At 35.6% G+C, this 19,557-nt stretch overlaps 1 non-coding gene across 1 annotated transcript; it reads right to left on the reverse strand.

Moving 5' to 3' along the window:
• Positions 1-18,994: 18,994 nt before the first annotated feature.
• Positions 18,995-19,066, reverse strand: TRNAW-CCA (transfer RNA tryptophan (anticodon CCA)). Its single transcript has one exon. It is a non-coding gene; the product is annotated as a tRNA-Trp (tRNA).
• Between the last annotated feature and the right edge of the window lie 491 nt (positions 19,067-19,557).

A 19,557-nucleotide genomic window follows, 5' to 3' on the forward strand; every position in this document is an offset into this window, starting at 1 on the left:
ATATTTATTTTACATTTGAAAATGTTAATACTTTCATAGGAATGTCTCATGAATGGCATGAAAAGTAAATATCATGAAAATGTTTACTGCCTGCATATTTGAATAAATCATGCTATTCAATTAATGGAGGAAAAATAGTCCTGCCAACTTTGATTTAATCACCTCCCTGTGTTTTTCAGAAGAATGAAAGTCAATAAAAACAGTAGAATTAATACCAAATACAAAATTAAAAAAAATCTTCAACCATAATCCAAAACAAAACTTGAAAATATATAGTACATTTTCCCTAAATAGTAGCTGGTTTTATTCCATGCTTCACATCTTTAAAAATGTTAGTGATGTTTATTTATTAATATGGAAAAGGAAAAAATTCCCTTTGCCTCTTTTCCTCAAACACAGACAACTGTCTTTATTCTTGGCCCCTGAAAAAATGGTGGTGTTACCAGTAGCCTTTTACCAGGATACACCAACAGGCCTGAAACCGGGACTTGGGGTCATAACGTGCAACTCGACCTCTGCACAATACTCCCTGGGAATTAATTTACTTTTCTCTCTCACTTTTTCATTTATAAATGAAAAATGAAAAGGTCCAACTATCTGATTTGAAGATAATATATATATATATAATATTTTTATAAAATGAAAACCATCAAAATCTATATAGTCATAATTTGCCCTCTAAACAAATGCAAAAAAAAAAAAAACCCTCGAAACATACCGTACAGTTGGATAGGCATGCATAATTTCAATTACTTTATCGGTTACTGTTTAATATTATTTCAGAACTCTTCACCCAACAAATACACAAGTAATGCTACCAAACAGAGCTAAAAATTTAACCCTGTACATTAAGTATCATTTTCATCCACAGAAAGGACATTCCAAGTCAGTGTCCCCTAATACTATCATCTATGGACTCTACTCATTTCTTTCACAAAATGTGCATTTTCTTAAAACTTTAGTAAAGGAAATAAAGATTTCTGTCAAAGGAAGGAAGGCATTATTTTGTAGTTAAATGTAAAATGCAAGGAGTAAGAGAAACCCAAGTTAAAATAATGTCTCTGCCTCTTACTAACTTTAAACGATGAGGTTTCTACTTAACATCTGCAAAACTATAAAATGTTGATAATAATACTTACCGTTATCAAGATTAAATACAAAATGTGTATAAACTTTTGGCACAAGGAACAATAAAAGTTAAGCATATAAAACTGACAACTATTGGTAACGACTACTCTTTGGTAACGTTGGTATTGACAACGACTTGTCATATTTCACAACTGCTATCAACCTGAATAAACTTAATTAATTTAATCCTTCATATATAAAATGAGATAATGATTAAGTACATGATAGACATTTCTAGATTCATGAGTACAAGAACCCCATTTAACACAAGGTTCCATTTTATACTACCACCTGCTTCAATTGAGAAGGAGTTTTAATCTTCATTTAATGCTTTAAGGAGACATCCTGGCAGGGTTAATCACTTACTTTAACTCATCTAGAGCAGAGTCTGCAAATGTTTTTCTATAAAAGGGCCAGATATTGGTTTAGACTTTGCGGTCATAAGGTCTCTCTCTCAGCTACTGAGCTGTGCTGTTGTAATGCAAAACCAATAATAGACATTGTGTAAACCAGTGTTTTGGAGAAGGCAATGGCACCCCACTCCAGTACTCTTGCCTGAAAAATCCCATGGATGGAGGAGCCTGGTGGGCTGCAGTCCATGAGGTCTCTAGGAGTTGGAAACGAGTGAGCGACTTCACTTTCACTTTTCACTTTGATGCATTGGAGAAGGAAATGGCAATCCACTCCAGTGTTCTTGCCTGGAGAATCCCAGGGACGGGGGAGCCTGGTGGGCTGCTGTCTCTGGGGTCACACAGAGTCAGACACAACTGACGCGACTTAGCAGCAGCAGCAAACCAGTGTTTAGCAATATTTTATGTATGGACACTAACTTAAATTTTGTATAATTTTAATGTGACACTAACTATTATTTTTTTGATTTTTCTTCAACCACTTAAAAATATTAAAAATATTTTTAGTTCATTGGCCATACAAAAGAGACAGCAGAGTGGCTTTGGTCCATGCTATAGAACATTAAATGGTTGGTTGGGACTGAACTTTAGGTTTTAAAAGACAATGTTCTTTGCTAATAAGAACATTTCAAGTTAATTACCTTTATTTAAAAATTTTTATCATAGAATACACACACACACGGTATTTCTTGAACTATGTTATCAAGGCCTAGATGGCAAATGAAAAACTAAAATGTACTTTCAAAAATTTTATTCTTCATTGTTAATAAAATTATGAAGCAAACCAATAATTCTTTCTTTTGAGGGTCAGCACACTGTCAGAATGGCAAAGAAAAAATAAGGGAGAAATTTTTATTGTCTCGACATGGACATATATGTGTCTTAGTTTGATGCTGACTGTGGGGTCTGTGTCAGTGTGTCATCACCTATCATTACACACTGAAACACTGTTAATAACATACTCCCAAACTTCAGCAGAGTGAAAGTAATTGTAGACCTTGGGAAACCAGCACAAACTGTTGTTTGGATAAGACTGATGAAAAGAAAAACAAGCTTCCTGATGACAGTGGTTAGCAAATTGTTTTCAGAAACAAAGAAAAAGGGAATAATTTCTTCAAATTGAAAAGCAAAATTAAGTACAGTTACTTACTGGGCAATAAGATACTTTGTAATCTTTTGTGTTAGTGACTTACATACCTTCAGAACATTTCAGTTCAGTTGCTCAGTCGTGTCCAAATCTTTGCGGCCCCATGAATCACAGCACACCAGATCTCCCTGTCCATCACCAACTCCCGGAGTTGACTCAGACTCACGTCCATCGAGTCGGTGATGCCATCCAGCCATCTCATCCTCTGTCGTCCCCTTCTCCTCCTGCCCACAATCCCTCCCAGCATCAGAGTCTTTTCCAATGAGTCAACTCTTCGCATGAGGTGGCCAAAGTATGGGAGTTTCAGCGTTAGCATCACTCCTTCCAAAGAAAACCCAGGACTGATCTCCTTTAGAATGGACTGGTTGGATCTCCTTGCAGTCCAAGGGACTCTCAAGAGTCTTCTCCAACACCACAGTTCAAAAGCAGCAATTCTTTGGCACTCAGCTTTCTTCACAGTCCAACTCTCACATCCATACATGACCACAGGAAAACCATAGCCTTGACTAGACGGACCTTTGTTGGCAAAGTAATGTCTCTGCTTTTGAATATGCTATCTAGGTTGGTCATAACTTTCCTTCCAAGGAGTCAGCGTCTTTTAATTACATGGTTGCAAACACCATCTGCAGTGATTCTGGAGCCCCCCAAAATAGTCTGAAACTGTTTCCACTGTTTCCCCATCTATTTCCTATGAAGTAATGGAACCAGATGCCATGATCTTAGTTTTATGAATGTTGAGGTTAAGCCAACTTTTTCACTCTCCTCTTTCACTTTCATCAAGAGGCTTTTAAGTTCCTCTTCACTTTCTGCCATAAGTGTGTGTCATCTGCATATCTGAGGTTATTGATGTTTTTCCCAGAAATCTTGATTCCAGCTTGTGCTTCTTCCAGTCCAGAGTTTCTTATGATGTACTCTGCATATAAATTAAATAAGCAGGGTGACAATATACAGCCTTGACGTACTCCTTTTTCTATTTGGAACCAGTCTGATGTTTCGTGTCCAGTTCTGACTGTTGCTTCCTGACCTGCATATAGGTTTCTTAAGAGGCAGGTCTGGTGGTCTGGTATTCCCATCTCTTTAAGAATTTTCTACAATTTGTTGTCATCCACACAGGCAAAGTCTTTGGCGTAGTCAATAAAGCAGAAATAGATGTTTTTCTGGAAATTTCTTGCTTTTTCGATGATCCAGTGGATGTTGGAAATTTGATCTCTGGTTCCTCTGCCTTGTCTAAAACCAGCTTGAACCTCTGGAAGTTCATGGTGCACGTATTGCTGAAGTCTGGCTTGGAGAATTTTGAGCATCATTTTACTAGCAAGTGAAATGAGTGCAATTATGTGATAATTTGAGCATTCTTTGGCATTGCCTTTCTTTGGGAATGGAATGAAAACTGACCTTTCCAGTCCTGTGGCCACTGCTGAGTTTTCCAGATTTGCTGGCATATTGAGTGCAGCACTTTGACAGCATCATCTTTCAGGGTTTGAAATAGCTCAACTAGAATTCCATCAGCTCCACTAGCTTTGTTCATAGCAATGCTTTCTAAGGCCCACTTGACTTGAACATTCCAAGATGTCTAATTATTAAGAAGGAAAAGTTTTAAAAGGTATTTACAAATTAATGAATCACTTTCTTTTGTCCCTTTTTTGAAGTGATTTTATAGTTGTTGCATGTAGGGACTTAAATAGAAAAAAACACATTGGGAGGGACTTTATCCTGCATTGCAATGGTTTTGATATAATCCACAATCCAGGACAGTGACCAGAGAGGGTTTAAATTTAGCCCTTTCCTTGCATTCTTTTTTCATTTAGACCAATCTCATATACTCAGACCTGTGCTGTGCTGTGCTTAGTCTCTCAGTCTTGTCTGACTCTTTGCAACCCCATGGGCTGTGTAGCCTGCCAGTCACCTCAGTCCATGGGGATTCTCCAGGCAAGAATACTGCAGTGTGTTGCTCTGACCTCCTACAGGGGATCTTCCCAACAGAGGGATTGAACCCAAGTCTCCTGCATTGCAAACAGATCCTTTACTGTTTGAGCCACGAGGGAAGCCCATACTCACACCTGTGATGATTATCAAATCAAATTCATGACATTGTACAGTAATGTTAGAAATATCTTCACATGAGTGTTGTCACACTGAAAGTTATAGTTTGCTTCACTCACTGGTTCAACTTCACCTTTGATTGTACTAAATAATGTGCTATTCTTAATTATTCCTCAGGGAAATATTCTGAGTTTGGCAACTGTTGTAAGGAATACTGTTATAACTTTAAGACATGTGAGTTGTTACTGGCTGCTTCTACCTAACATAGTAATTTGACATGCAAAATAATTAAAGTTCAGGCAAAATAATTGCTTAAAGGACTTCTTTAACCTAATAGTGGAAAAATTTTCCCTGATTCCTTTGGTGTATCCCATATTTTTGTCCTTTGTGTTTAGTAAACTGGTATATTTTTACACCATTCTTAAATGAACTGTTTCAGATAATTGCCCACTTTCTTATTTCATTGGAAGGATATTTGTGTTATTATGCACAATGAATCTTATAACAGAGACATCTTGTAACAGAATCAGATTTTCATCTGATTCTTGCTCTTGAGAGACAGTAAAGAGGAAAAGGGAATGAGCCTTGGTCCTCAGTCCTAAAATCCCTACCCACTTTTTATTTAACAAAACTTAGAACCTGTCTTAGAAGTGAAATGTTACCTATATAGAATAAAGAAATGATGACTTGCTGCTGAAATGTCAGAGGACCTTGCAGGAACTTCTGAAAGGCTAATGTGTTCCCACACAGGGAATAAAGGGCCAGCACCTGGACCTAAGAAACCTAGATTCAAGTCCTAGCTCTACCAATCCATGCAATTTTATAAATGATTAAACTCTCTAAACTTGTAATTGCTCACCTAAGAAACAACTGATCAACTAACCCATAGAAATTTTATGAGGGCTATATATATGATCATATAAAATAATGTTTTAAAGTTATAAAATAAAAATCTGTTCTTGCTGTCTCTTGGGATTTACCAGTAGAGACAATTTAAAAATAGGAAATTAAATGACATTCAAAATATTAAATGGTTAAATGTCTGTTTTATGAAATTATAAATGCAAGTGTTCTTTAGATGTAAAGCCTAAACCTCTCATTCTCTCCCCACATTTGTTTTGGTCCCTGCTGGCAGTGTACAGATCTAATTTTGTTGATGCTGAACTAAAGGCCCTCTACCATCAAGCAGAGAAAGAGAGATTATCAGTGGGTGGGAGGGTAGAGACAGGCAGGAGATGCCAATTTCTTGAAGACTGATAAAAATGAAAAAGCCACTAATGGGAGCCAACTGTGTCATGTGGAGGAAAGAGCAAAAAAAACAGGAGACTGACATCCTCCAGAAAATGTGGCTCAGTATCAGCCCCTATGTTAGCTGAAATGTGCTTCCTCTCTCGAGAAATACAATGTCCTAGAGGGTAGATGTACCGAGTTCCTTTTTCTATAGTTTGAGGTAAGTGAGAGAAGAAAGTGAAGTTGCTCAGTCGTGTCTGACACTTTAAATCTCATGGACTGTAGCCTACCAGGCTCCTCCATCCATGGAATTTTCCAGGCAAGAGTACTGGAGTGGGTTGTCAATTCCTTCTGCAGGGGACCTTCCTAACCCAGGGATTGAACCTGGGTCTCCCGCACTGCAGGCAGATGCTTTACCATCTAAGCCACCAGGGAAGCAAGCAATGGAAGAAAAACCAGTATTCCTCACTACAGGGAACAAATTTAATTCATTAATTCATTGGCATCCATTTATTTTGGAAAATTTTTCCTTCTTGGTTCTGTAAATCTTTATTGAAAACTACTATCTTAGAATTTCTTTTCCTTTGTGATTCTGTACTACTGGCACTGCTAAAATAGAAAGTAAATTAGAAGAGGAGCCAATATGCATAAAATCTAAGAACCTTCCTGGAGGTAAGCAAATAGAATTCTCTACCAGGTCGTTGGGAATCAAAGTCAGGAGACATGTACTGGTGGACAGGTTGGCTCAGAACATAAAAGCACAAGAATCCTAATGCTGGTTACTTGAAGGCAGTGAGTCAAGCTGCTGAACTAATCTCAATACAAGGAATACAGCTTCTGTGGAGGTTACCTACCATCTTCTTTGCATGAAGCTAGTACCAGAAGACCTAGTGCATAGCTTGAGTTCTAAGAATAAAGACTGAGATTAGGTAAACAAACAGAGAAGGTAAACTTTTTCTTTTCAGGTTACTCATCTCTAAAATGGGGTTAATAATATTATTTATTTATATAAAATTATAATTAATATTAAATGAATTAAAGCATGTAGTGCTTTTATCTGGCACTTAAGTAATAAATAATTTTATAAACTGCATACTAAATCATTATGTTACTATGAAGATTGTTAAAATGGGAAATAATTTTAATTGCAAGCAAATATATACTTTTTATAGTATAAGAATATTTTTGCTAATTACCAAGCAGTGGGCTAGGAATGGCTATTGTTGTTGATCAAGGCTATACTTTGAACAACTACAGCCAGAGATGTTTAATAAAGATACATTTTTTTTCTGATAGTAAGTCCATCCTTTAGCTTGTAAACAATTTGGATTTATTCAAATGAACATACAACATAAAACCATTAAAGCAATGTTGGCAGAAGACAAAACACAGAAGTATTAGACTTGAGGGAGAGGAAAAGAGAAAAAAAAAAAACATGTATTGAAGGCAGGCATTATATATGACAGTTTTCAGTTTTTTTTTTTATACAACCCAGAGTAGGAAAATATTCTACGTTGTAACTAAGGCAGGCATTATACATGACAGTTTTTGGGTTTTTTTTTTCCTACAACCCAGAGTAGGAAAGTATTCTACGTTCTAACTAAATACAGAGACACACAAAAATCATTTCCTTAAGTAACATTTTTATTACTTTTGTTTTCTGCCCTTCTACCCTTTACTTTTGTCTTCTATGCTATTTTAAGAGAAATTGTTTCTCTAAACTGAATTAAATACAAATATATGAAGACATTCTATGCAGTTGCAATAGTGTTCCAAAGCACTATTTTAAAAAAGCTAATATGTGGAAAATAAATTTAAGGGACTAGATCTGATAGAGTACCTGATGAACTATGGACGGTGGTTCGTGAAATTGTATAGGAGACAGGGATCAAGATCATCCATCCCCAAGAAAAAGAAATGCAAAAATGCAAAATAGCTCTCTGAGGAGGCTTTACAAATAGCTGTGAAAAGAAGAGAAGCAAAAATCAAAGGAGAAAAGGAAAGATATACCCATTTGAATGCAGAGTTACAAAGAATAGCAAGGAGAGATAAGAAAGCCTTCCTCAATGATCAGTGCAAAGAAATAGAGGAAAACAATAGAATGGTAAAGACTAGAGATCTCTTCAAGAAAATTAGAGATACCAAGGGAACATTTCATGCAACGATGGGCTCAATAAAGGACAGAAATAGTATGGACCTAACAGAAGCAGAAAATATTAAGAAAAGGTGGCAAGAATACACAGAAGAACTATACAAAAAGGGCCTTCATGACCCAGATGATCACGATGGTGTGATCACTCACCTAGAGCCAGACATCCTGGAAGGTGAAGTCTAGTGGACCTCAGGAAGCATCACTACAAACAAAGCTAGCGGAGGTGATAGAATTCCAGTTGAGCTATTTCAAATTCTAAAAGATGATGCTGTGAAAGTGCTGTACTCAATATGCCAGCAAATTTAGAAAACTCAGCAGTGGCCACAGGACTGGAAAAAGTCACTTTTCATTCCAATCCCAAAGAAAGGCAATGCCAAAGAATGTTCAAACTACCACGCAATCACACTTATTTCACATGCTAGCAAAGAAATGCTCAAAATTCTCCATGCCAGGCTTCAACACTGTGTGAACCAAGAACTTCCAGTGGGTCAAGCTGGTTTTAGAAAAGACAGACCAACCAGAGAACAAATTGCCAACATCCACTGGATCATCAAAAAAAAAAAAAAAAAAAAAAACCGAGAGTTTCAGAAAAATATCTACTTTTGCTTCATTGACTATGCCAAAGCCTTCGACTTGAAAAAGTTGGTTTAAAGCTCAACATTCTGAAAACTAAGATTATGGCATCTTGTCTTATCCCTTTATGGGAAATAGATGGGGAAACAGTGGAAACAACAAGAGACTTTATTTGGGGGGGCTCCAAAATCACTGCAGATGGTGATTGCAGCCATGAAATTAAAAGATGCTTGTTCCTTGGAAGGAAAGTTATGAGCAACCTAGACAGCATATTTAAAAAGAGACATTGCTTTGCCAACAAAGGTCCGTCTAGTCAAGGCTATGGTTTTTCCAGTAGCCATGTATGGATGTGAGACTTGGACTATAAAGAAAGCTGAGCGCAGAAGAATTGATGCTTTTGAACTGTGGTGCTGGAGAAGACTCTTGAGAGTCCCTTGGACTGCAAGGAGATCCAGCCAGTCCATCCTACAGGAGATCAGTCCTGGGTGTTCATTGGAAGGACTGATCTTGAAGCTGAAACTCCAATACTTTGGCCACCTGATGCGAAGATCTGACTCATTGGAAAAGACCCTGATGTTGGGAAAGATTGAGAGCAGGAGGAGAAGGGGCCAACAGAGGCTGAGATGTTTGGATGGCATCACCAACTCAATACATGAATTTGGGTAAACTCTGGGAGTTGGTGATGGAAAGGGAGGGTTGGCCTTTTGTAGTTCGTAGGGTTGCAAAGAGTAGGACACGACTGAGCAACTGAACTGAACTGAACTGAACATATTAGAGGATGATGCAACGATATTTATGAAAGAAAGATAGAGGGAAAGAGAGAAAGTCAGAAATTGACACAGAAAAAGAAAGAAAAAAGAGAAGGGGGGGAAAGTCACTAGAATTTGAGCATATATAAACAGAAATAAAAATTGGAGCAAATAGTGTAGTTTCTAAATTCTAATTGTATTTCCTAATTCTAAATGTGATGTATGATGATTTCCTCTTACTATAGTTACATGAATTTTAAAACTAATTTCAAAATAGATATCTACATGAGTTATATTGTACCTTATATAATTATGTTTAAAGTCATGTCTGGAGATGTTTATTACATATTATATATTTAATAATGCATGTCATTAAGCCATGTGTGAAAGACCTGTGTCTTTATCAGTGACCCTTTGACAAATCATTAAATACAATTTACAAGGGATTCCCTAAAGACTATAGCAGGGAAGACTGATGCCAAGTGGAAAGACAAGTAGAATTCATTATACTGCTGTTTCTCAAACTTAACTAAGCACAAGAATTACCTGCAGGGCTTGTTAAAACAGATTCCTAGGCTCTATCCCTGGAGTTTCTGATTTAGTAAATCTGGAGTGGGATTTAATTGCTTCATATTTCTAACAAGTTCTCTGTTATTCTGATGTTATTCCTTCCAGGACAAAACTTTGAGAACCACTTTGAGAACCACTTCTTACACAATGTGTCTTAGTCTTAAACAGTAATTTATTCACAACAGGCTGCCCATAAAACTTCAGTGTTCATGTTCACATTCTTTTTTCCAGAGTTGTTGTGAGGTACTATTTTGGGCTTCCCAGGTGGCTAGTGGTAAAGAACCCACATGCCAGTGCAGGAGATGTAATGTAAGAGACTGTGCGTTCAGTCCCTGGGTTGGGAAAATCCATTGGAGAAGGGCACAGCAACCCACTCCAGTATTCTTGCCCAGAGAATCCCCATGCTCAGAGGAACCTGGAGGGCTACACCCCATAGTCTTCAAGATTCAGACATGACTGAAGCAACTTGGCAGGTACACACAGCTACTATTTTTACTTATGAATGAGAACAGAGGGACACAGAGCTATGACTTAAATCAACACAGCTAATGAAATCTTACTTTCAAATTGATTTTCTGATATCAAATTGTATAATCTTTCTTCTACTTTAAATTTTGTAGGGCATTGGAAAGGGAAGAGAGAAAATCACATGTGGTGAATTAGCTAGGGAACCAAAAACAAATTAATGATAGGCTTGATAAATAGCATCAAGAACACAATTGAAATTGAATGGAATTGAATTTGTAATTATCAGTTTTGCACTATTTTTACATTTTTGAGTAATAAATGCAGTGTCACCATGGGCTACTGATACTTCCAACAGATCTGTGCCTTTTTGGAGTAGAATCAAATTCTTTCATTACTAGCAGAAACTTTGTATATATCTATTGTATCTATGTATCACTGATGGATACATAAAAGTTAACTATATATAGCTTTTTGGTACTTAAATCAGAACATATCACAATTGAATTCTAAAAACATTATTTTGAACACTGATGTTTTGAAAAGAATTTGACAGGTTTAAAAAGAAATATGGCACTTTAAATGCCTTAAGTTTTAACATCTATATTTCAACATGTTATCAAAATTAATGAAAAGTAAATGTTGGCATATGTGGTTGCATAAAATACTGTAATTCTGGTTTTGACTTTTAGTCAAATTCAGTTTCTTCATCAGCTGACAATACAGTTTGGAAAGACTGGATCATACATAGCTCTGATTGTTACTACATAGATTACACTCTTAATCAATTTAAATGAGGAAGTTATGGCCAAAGATATTTTCTAAATTATTCTGTCGTTTAGTGAGTAGACATAGCCAATCTCCTGTGAAAATCTGCAAAACCGAAAGAGTGGGCATCTGTTCTTCCAGAATAACCTGAAATGCCACTATAACAGCATTAGGAACACACAATTCAGTATTAGGCAGATGGATTTTGGACCCTGCCCAAGGGATTTTATGACTATAAACACCAGAAGTTCTATTCGTTGCATTGTTTCATCCATTACCGTGAGAACAGCATTGTATTAGAACTTTCTTGTTCCTATAAGTGAACAGTTTTATAGCAGCTACAGAAATATTTTTCAGATCCTTTCTAGGGGCTTAGAGGGGAAGGGAGTGGGTTCTGCTGGTTATAGCTATAATCATCTATCATTAAGGACAAATTATCAACCTATGGAACAGTTCCTCTGGTCAGTATTTCTGACTACATCTCAGAAGAGAATGTGATATCTAGGTTTTTAAAGTTAACAACTATTTGCTTTCATATTCCTTGTTTTGATGATGAGTTAGAAGTCAATATTTTTATAAAGGCTGGAGTTTTATAATACTTTTTAATAAGCCTGAAGTGATTAATTCATGAAATCTTGTTGTTGCTCGTGTGAAGGACCAAATAAGAACAATTAGATGTCTTTTGTTGTGTATGCAATTATAGCCATTAAATATTTTATGATATTAATTCTTCTCCCAGATTGTTGATGTTGTTCAGTGGTTAAATCATGTTCACCTCTTTGCATCCTATGAACTGCAGTACACCAGGCTAACCTGTCCTTCACTATCTCATAGAATTTGCTCAAACTCATATCCATTGAGTAGGTGATGTCATCCAACCATCATATCCTCTGTTGCCCCCTTTTCCTCCTATCCTCAGTCTTCCCAGCATCAGAATCTTTTCCAATGAGTTGGCTCTTTGCATCAGGTATCTGAAGTGTTGGAAATTCAGCTTCAGCATCAGTGCTTCCAATGAATATTCAGGGTTGATTTCCTTTAGGATTGAATGGTTTGATCTCCTTGCTGTCCAAGGGACTCTCAAGAGTCTTCTCCAGCACCATAGTTTGAAAGCATCAATTCTTTGGTGCTCAGGCTTCTTTATGGTCCATCTCTCACATCCATACATGACTACTGGAAAAACCATAGCTTGGACTAGATGGACCCTTGTCAGCAAAGCGATGTCTTTCCTTTTTAATACGCTGTATAGGTTTGTCATAACTTTTCTTCCAAAAAGCAAGTGTCTTTTAATTTCATGGCTGCAGTCACTGTCCACAGTGATTTGGGAGCCCAAGAAAATAAAGTCTGTCACTGTTTACATTTTTACCCAGCTATTTGCCATGCAGTGGTGGTACTGAATGACATGATCTTAGTTTTCTGAATGTTGAGTTTTAAACCAGCTTGTTCACTCTCCTCTTGCACCCTCATCAAGAGGCTCTTTAGCTCCTCTTTCTGCCATTAGTGTGGCAGGATATGTTTTATAATGTCCATGAGATATTTTTAAATTACTAATGAAAGAAATCCTAAATCTTATGTAGTCATCTTATATTGCTACATTGCACAATATTCATGTTTAATTATATTCAACTCCTCCTCCTTTTGCAAGTTTACAGTGCTATCTGGTTCTATGTCATTTGATAGATGCTTAGTCAAAGACACATTATTTATCCAGAGGTAGCCAAGCCATTTATTAAGATCAGTATAAAACAATCATAAAGTGATATTCATATTTCTAATTGATTGGAAATATAATTATTTATTCAAATATCACACTACCTTAATGTCCTCTAAGAAATGAAATTGTATATGGTATAAAAAGAAAACAAGTAAACGTTAACTTAACAATATTAAAGAAAATAACAAGAAAATATTTTGTTACTCATCCACACACCTTTCAAAACAGCAGTAAGTATATGAGTTTTCTCTTAGTTTATGTATGTTCAGGTTAGGGGGTAATGAAAATATGTGAACCAGCTTTAGCAACGTTTAAAGTCAAGCTCTTCATACAAGTGAGAATTTTGCATATAACTTTAAGAAGAAAAATAATTTTTATAGAAGTTTCCCAAGTATAATTAAATTTATTTTCTATAACAAAAATGACAAATTAATATAACATTTATCTCAATGATTTTGTTATCTTTGAAATGGTCTCTTCAAATGCTAAGTTTCTCTGAGATTCAACAGGATAAATGAATTCAGTTGTTTGCAGCTATTCTTCTCAAAATGTTTCTGTGTTAAACACTTCCTTACTCTTTAAGTTAGTTAATGATTCTCCTGCTTTGTATAATTCAAAAAAAAAATTCATTGAAACCTTTGCTTTTCCCTTCTCTCCAATAGACCTTTGTACTTTTCATATTCTTGAAACATATTTTTACTGTATGAGCCACCAGGGGAGCCTGACCATGTTTTTTTAGTGGGATGTTGGGAAAAAAAAAATTAAGTGCTTAATGCCTATGCATAAGCCACCTGTTTTTTAATCCTTATTTCATTATTTTAAAATACTTCTTCTTAACTATCCACCTCTTAGATATGTAGTCCCTGCACAACTCTCTTGCCTTTCAGAAAAATTCTTTCTCTCATGTTCATGCTTTTTTTTTTTTTTTATTTCCATCCACTGTTAATCCCTATTTTTGAAACAAAACAGATTTTGGTTTGTTTTAAAACAAAACAGCCCAGAAGTGAACATATTTATAACTTCTCTTAATCAGTGTTTATTTCAAATCCTATAAAGTGATAGCTGGCATGCAGTTTGTCTTGCCATGCAAACAGCTAGAAATCTGGACAAATACATGAAACAGTGTTTTCACTAATTGCAGTGATGGAAATTACAGCATTATGGTTCATGAGAGAATGAGGTGAGTTCCACAATTGCTCTGCCTTTTTGTATGAAGGGGACATAAGTTCTGGATTACTGTGTAAGAGAGAGAAGCAAAGCAGAACCTGGGGTCAACTGAAGAGACACATTGGAGTTTGAGAGACTAAGGCTGATATAATTTACAGGGTAGATTATCAGAAAAAAGGGAGTTTGGAAAAAATGCATACAATGGTCCTCTTTTTTTTTTTTTTTTCTTGGCGGAATGTTAATCTGTATCTACATATGGTGACTCTCCCAAAGCCGAGCAAAACCAACTGCAAGAATGCTTTTGAACTATGGTGTTAGATAAGACTCTTGAGAGTCCCATGGACTGCAAGGAGATCCAACCAGTCCATCCTAAAGGAAATCAGTCCTGAATATTCATTGGAGGGACCGATGCTGAAGCTGAAACTCCAATACTTTGGTCACCTGATGCAAAGGACTGACTCATTTGAAAAGACTTTGATGCTGGGAATGATTAAAGGCAGGGGGAGAAGGGGACGACAGAGGATGAGATGGTTGGATGGCATCACTGACTCAGTAGACATGAGTTTGAGTAAGTTCCAGGAGTTGGTGATGGACAGGGAAGCCTGGCATGCTGCAGTCTATGGGGTAACAAACAGTTGGCCACAACTGAGCGACTGAACTGAACTGAACTGGACTAATTCCCAGGCCACACATAGAGATAGAAGTTGTTCAAATTTTACCCAGAGAGAGTAAAGAAACCTTGTTTAACTCTTGTACAATCAGTAGAAACCTCAAAGAGTCATAACTGAATAGTAAGACTATATTAACCCTTGAGAGAAGAGCGCTCCATTCCTACCCTAACAAAAAACAATTTTTAAAGCCTCGCAATGTAACTTAACTGCCTCCCAGAGCAAACATCAATACTCTTTAAAGAAAGTTAACAAAATATGAACACTCAAAAACATGGCAGATGCAATGTCTTGGATCTAACAAAACAATCACTAAACATGCAGAGAAGTAGAATTGTGAACCACATAAGAAAAATCTTGAATAGTCTAGATTTTAGAGGAAAGCATAATATAAAAAAGTAGAAGATATATAGATAAGAAACAGATGGAACTTCTAGAGATAAGAAATGCATATAAATTAATATATATATTATCCACTGGGTGAGGTTAGCAGCTGATATGGTACTGAAGGTCAAAATAGTAGTAAATGCCAAGAAATAACTATCGAGAATACCTGTGTTAGTCAGTTCAAACTGCCATAACAGTATACTATAGACTGGGTGGCTTAGACAACTAAAATTTATTTTCCCATAGTTATGGAGGCCAGAAATGAGAGATCAGGGCGCCCGCACAGGCAGGTTCTGGTGAGAGCTCTCTTTCTGGCTTATAGGCAGCTACTTCTTGCTATTGTCCTCAGACTGTCTTTCTTCTGTGCTTACATGGAGAGAGAGTTAAGGAACTCTCTGGTGTTTCTTCTTAAAAGGACAGTGATTCTAATCAGGGCCCCACCCTTATGGCCTCGTTTAACCTTAATTATCTCTATATAGGCTCTGTCTCAAAATTCAGTCACACTGAAGGTTAGAGCTTCAATAGGTGAGATTTGAGGAGACACAGTTCAGTCTATAGTGCCTGAACTGAAGCACATAGATAATTAAACTGAAAAAAAAAGACAGAAAAATTAATTAACAAAGTTTCAGTTACCTAGGATAATAGCAAGGTGCTAATATGTGTGTTTGTGTGCGCTCAGTAACTCAGTCGTGTCTGACTGTTAGTGACCCAGTGGACTGTAGCTTGTCAGGGTCTCCTGTCCATGGAATTTTCCAGGCAAGAATACTAGAGTGGGTTGCCATTTCAGATTCCAAAGGAACTTCCCCAATCAGGGATTAAACTTGTGACTCTTGTGTCTTTTGCATTGGCAGGTGGATTATTTACCACTGTGCCACCTGGGACATTTTAAGTTTCTAATGCAACTGTATATACATTTGGGAAAAAGAAAATCTAAATTTGTACCTCACAACAAAGTCAGAAATTAATTTAAAATTGATTTTAGGCCTGAACATATAAGCCTAAAAATGTAAGACATAGAAGAAAATACATAAGAAAATGATGCTTTAGAACAGTTTCTAAGAGTCCATAGATTTCTTAGAACACAAAAAGCACATAACATGAAAAAAATTCATAAATTGAACTGCATCGAATTTCTAGTTTCTGAGAGAGAGCAGTTAGCATTAGGCACATAAAAAACAAACCAGAAACTGGGGGAAAATATTAGCAATATACATATATGTATTTGGTAAGAAACTTATATCTAGAAATTATAAAGGAACAGCCCAGTTAAGAAAATGGACAAGCTATTTGAACAGATATATCCCAAAACCAGACGTTAAATGATTAATAAATAAATTAAGGGATCATTAACATCTTTAATCACTGTGGATTACCACTATAAACCCAATGCTGCTCAGTCGCTTCAGTCGTATCTGACTCTGTGCGACCCCATAGACGGCAGCCCACAAGGCTCCCCCGTCCCTGGGAGTGGGGTGCCACTGCCTTCCCCAATAAACCCAATAGAACAGCTAAAGTTATAAAGGCTGATCATATCAAGAGATGCCAGGGATATGGAACAACTAGAATAATACATGACTCTTTGTTTTATAAAATGGTTCAACCACTTTAGAGAACAGATTCCACTTTGAAAAATGCAACATGTTCCAGAAATACCATGCCAATATATTTTTCCCAAAGAAATAAAAATGTACGTCCACAAAAAGACTAGAACAAGAATGTCTTTAGTAGGTTTATTCATGATAGCCTAAACCTGTATACAACACAAATGTTTAATAGCAGGTAAACGAATTGTGATATTTTCATACACTGAAAGATTATTCAGCATTATAATGTTGCTACATGTAGTTTGGAGGGAATCTCATAAAGCATTAGGCTGAGCAAATTAAGCTAGAAAGAAAGAATATATAATACATAATTTCATGTATCTATAACTCTGCATCAGGCATATTAATCTTTAGTGACAGAAGACATATCGGTGGTTGTCTGGGCTCTGGGAGGAAGGTAACTGAAAGGATACACAAAAGAAGTTTTTAGGGTGATAAACAATTTTTATATTCATTGTGGTTTGGTTTACCTGCCTGTAAATGTTGGTTAAATATCATAAAACTGTACTCTTTGCATGATGCATTTTCTAAGTATACATTTATTTATAAGTATAAATATATTTATATTTTATAGTGTATTTATAGTAATATAAATATAGTGAAGTATATAACTTTAAACTTATCAAAACAAATAAATGTGATTGTGGGAGAAGTTGTGAAATTAAAATTTAGACATGTGTAAATAAAATCGATAACTTCATGAAGTAGCGCTTGGCTGCCCGATTGGGTAGTCACTAGCCAAAACTGGCTATGAAAACCTTGATATATGGCTTTTCCAATTTGATGTGCTGTAGGTATAAAAATAAATACCAGATATCTGGTAAAATTTGTAAATATGTCATTAAAACCACATTATATTGATTTCACATTTAAATGATAATATTTGGGTATAGTAGATAAATTATATCATTCAATCAATATTCAATATTCATATTCAATATGTTAAATATATTATATGTTTTATAAATTATTTCATCTGTTTCTTCTAGATTTTATTTGGAGTACCGTTTGACTTGTATTTTTAACCAAGCAACTTGCTAGACATTTAAAGAAAGTAAATAATCCCTCTAAAACTATAGCTGTACTATTCTCAAATATACTTTCTACAATAAGGGCCTGAAATATTTACAGAAATTATATTATATTTTAAGTTGCATTTCCAGAAGTGTTTGTTACAGATTAAGGCATGGGGAGATTTTTAGAGAATTTTTAGAAAATGAGGTTGGGAGATGTTGGATTAAATAACATTTAAAGATTTCTAAACAACATGTCTTATAAGGACTTTATCATGCTAGTGTGTTCTGTGAATGTTCAGAGAAGGATCCTTAATATATTCCTTTCTTTTCCCTTGACACAAATTAGAAGAGTCCTATTTAAGATTTTCAACCATAAGCATAATTCCTCTAAAACAAACTGTATATCTGAGTTATTTCAGAATAAGTGCCTCATACAAATTATGGGAATTCACATTCTGATGGTCTGGAATTACTTCTGTAATGGCTTGGATGAATATTAATCACTGATTTGACTGAATACTTATGCTTTTATTTTACTAATCATTGACTTGATTGAATTCCTGTGCTTTTACTTTCTGCTTAGATTATTTTCCAAATGTCAAAACAATTTTGTAAGAAAAAGAATAGAGAATGACTTCAAGTTCATTGTATGTCTTTGGATCCCAGATGTTTATATCTAACCAGAAGCAGTTTTAATTTCTGAAAGAGATTAAATATCATCTCTGATTGAGAATTTTAAAAATTATTTTTATATTTACTCAAACTATAACATACATAAGGAAATTAACTTTCTCTAAATAGCAGTGTTTTCATTTATGTCATATATTTCTATAAACAATGAGAAATTAGCTTCTAGAGGAATTTATAATTAAAGTATACTCTTAGAATACAGTTTCAAAATATATTTTTGTTGTAATAGTAATAATAGAGTACTAGTAAAATTAGACTCATTGAACAATGTGAGTAAAATGATAAGCAATAAAATATGTGACAAATATTTTATGTCTTGAAGATAATCATGTTTAACATGCATCCAGTTAAAACTGTCCACATATAACAATTTCTAAATTTACTATGAATTATTTTAATTCTAAATAGCCATGAATGAGTGAGCAAGTGAGTGAAGTTGCTCAGTCGTGTCCGACTCTTTGCGACCCCGTGGACTGTAAGAATACTGGAGTGGGTTACCATTTCCTTCTCCAGGGCATCTCCCCTACCCAGGGATTGAACCTGGGACTCCTGCATTGGAGGCAGACACTTTAACCTCTGAGCCACCAGGGAAGCCCTCTAAATAGCCATACAACTGATTAATTCATAAGGTCCCATAGGGACCTATCTGGGTGTTTTTAAAAACAGAACAAACCCAAAATAATCTAAAAGGGAATGAAACTGAGAATAGATTGCTGATATTGCTACCATATTACTAGCCATTTGGGAGATTGTAAAATCCTTGTAACCTCTACAATTGACAGCTTTTATACGTCTTTATGTGGAAATAGTTTGGAATCATTATATCTTGAAAGAATAAGTAAAAAGGCAGTAGTACAGACTTTAGGCCTAGACCGATGAGATTTGAATCCCAGGTATATATCTTACTAGGTTTCTAAATTTAAGAAATTTGTCTCAATAATTCTGCCTCAGTTTCTTTATCTATAAATCAAGAATGATAATAGATCCCTTCTTGGATAATTACATAACTTTAAAAAAAGCACTTAACACATTGCCTGTTTTTTTCTATTATCCTAAAATAATAGCAATTGTTATTTTATAAT

Source organism: Ovis canadensis, chromosome 17 (genome assembly GCF_042477335.2).
Source record: "Ovis canadensis isolate MfBH-ARS-UI-01 breed Bighorn chromosome 17, ARS-UI_OviCan_v2, whole genome shotgun sequence".
Taxonomy (NCBI): Eukaryota; Metazoa; Chordata; class Mammalia; order Artiodactyla; family Bovidae; genus Ovis; species Ovis canadensis.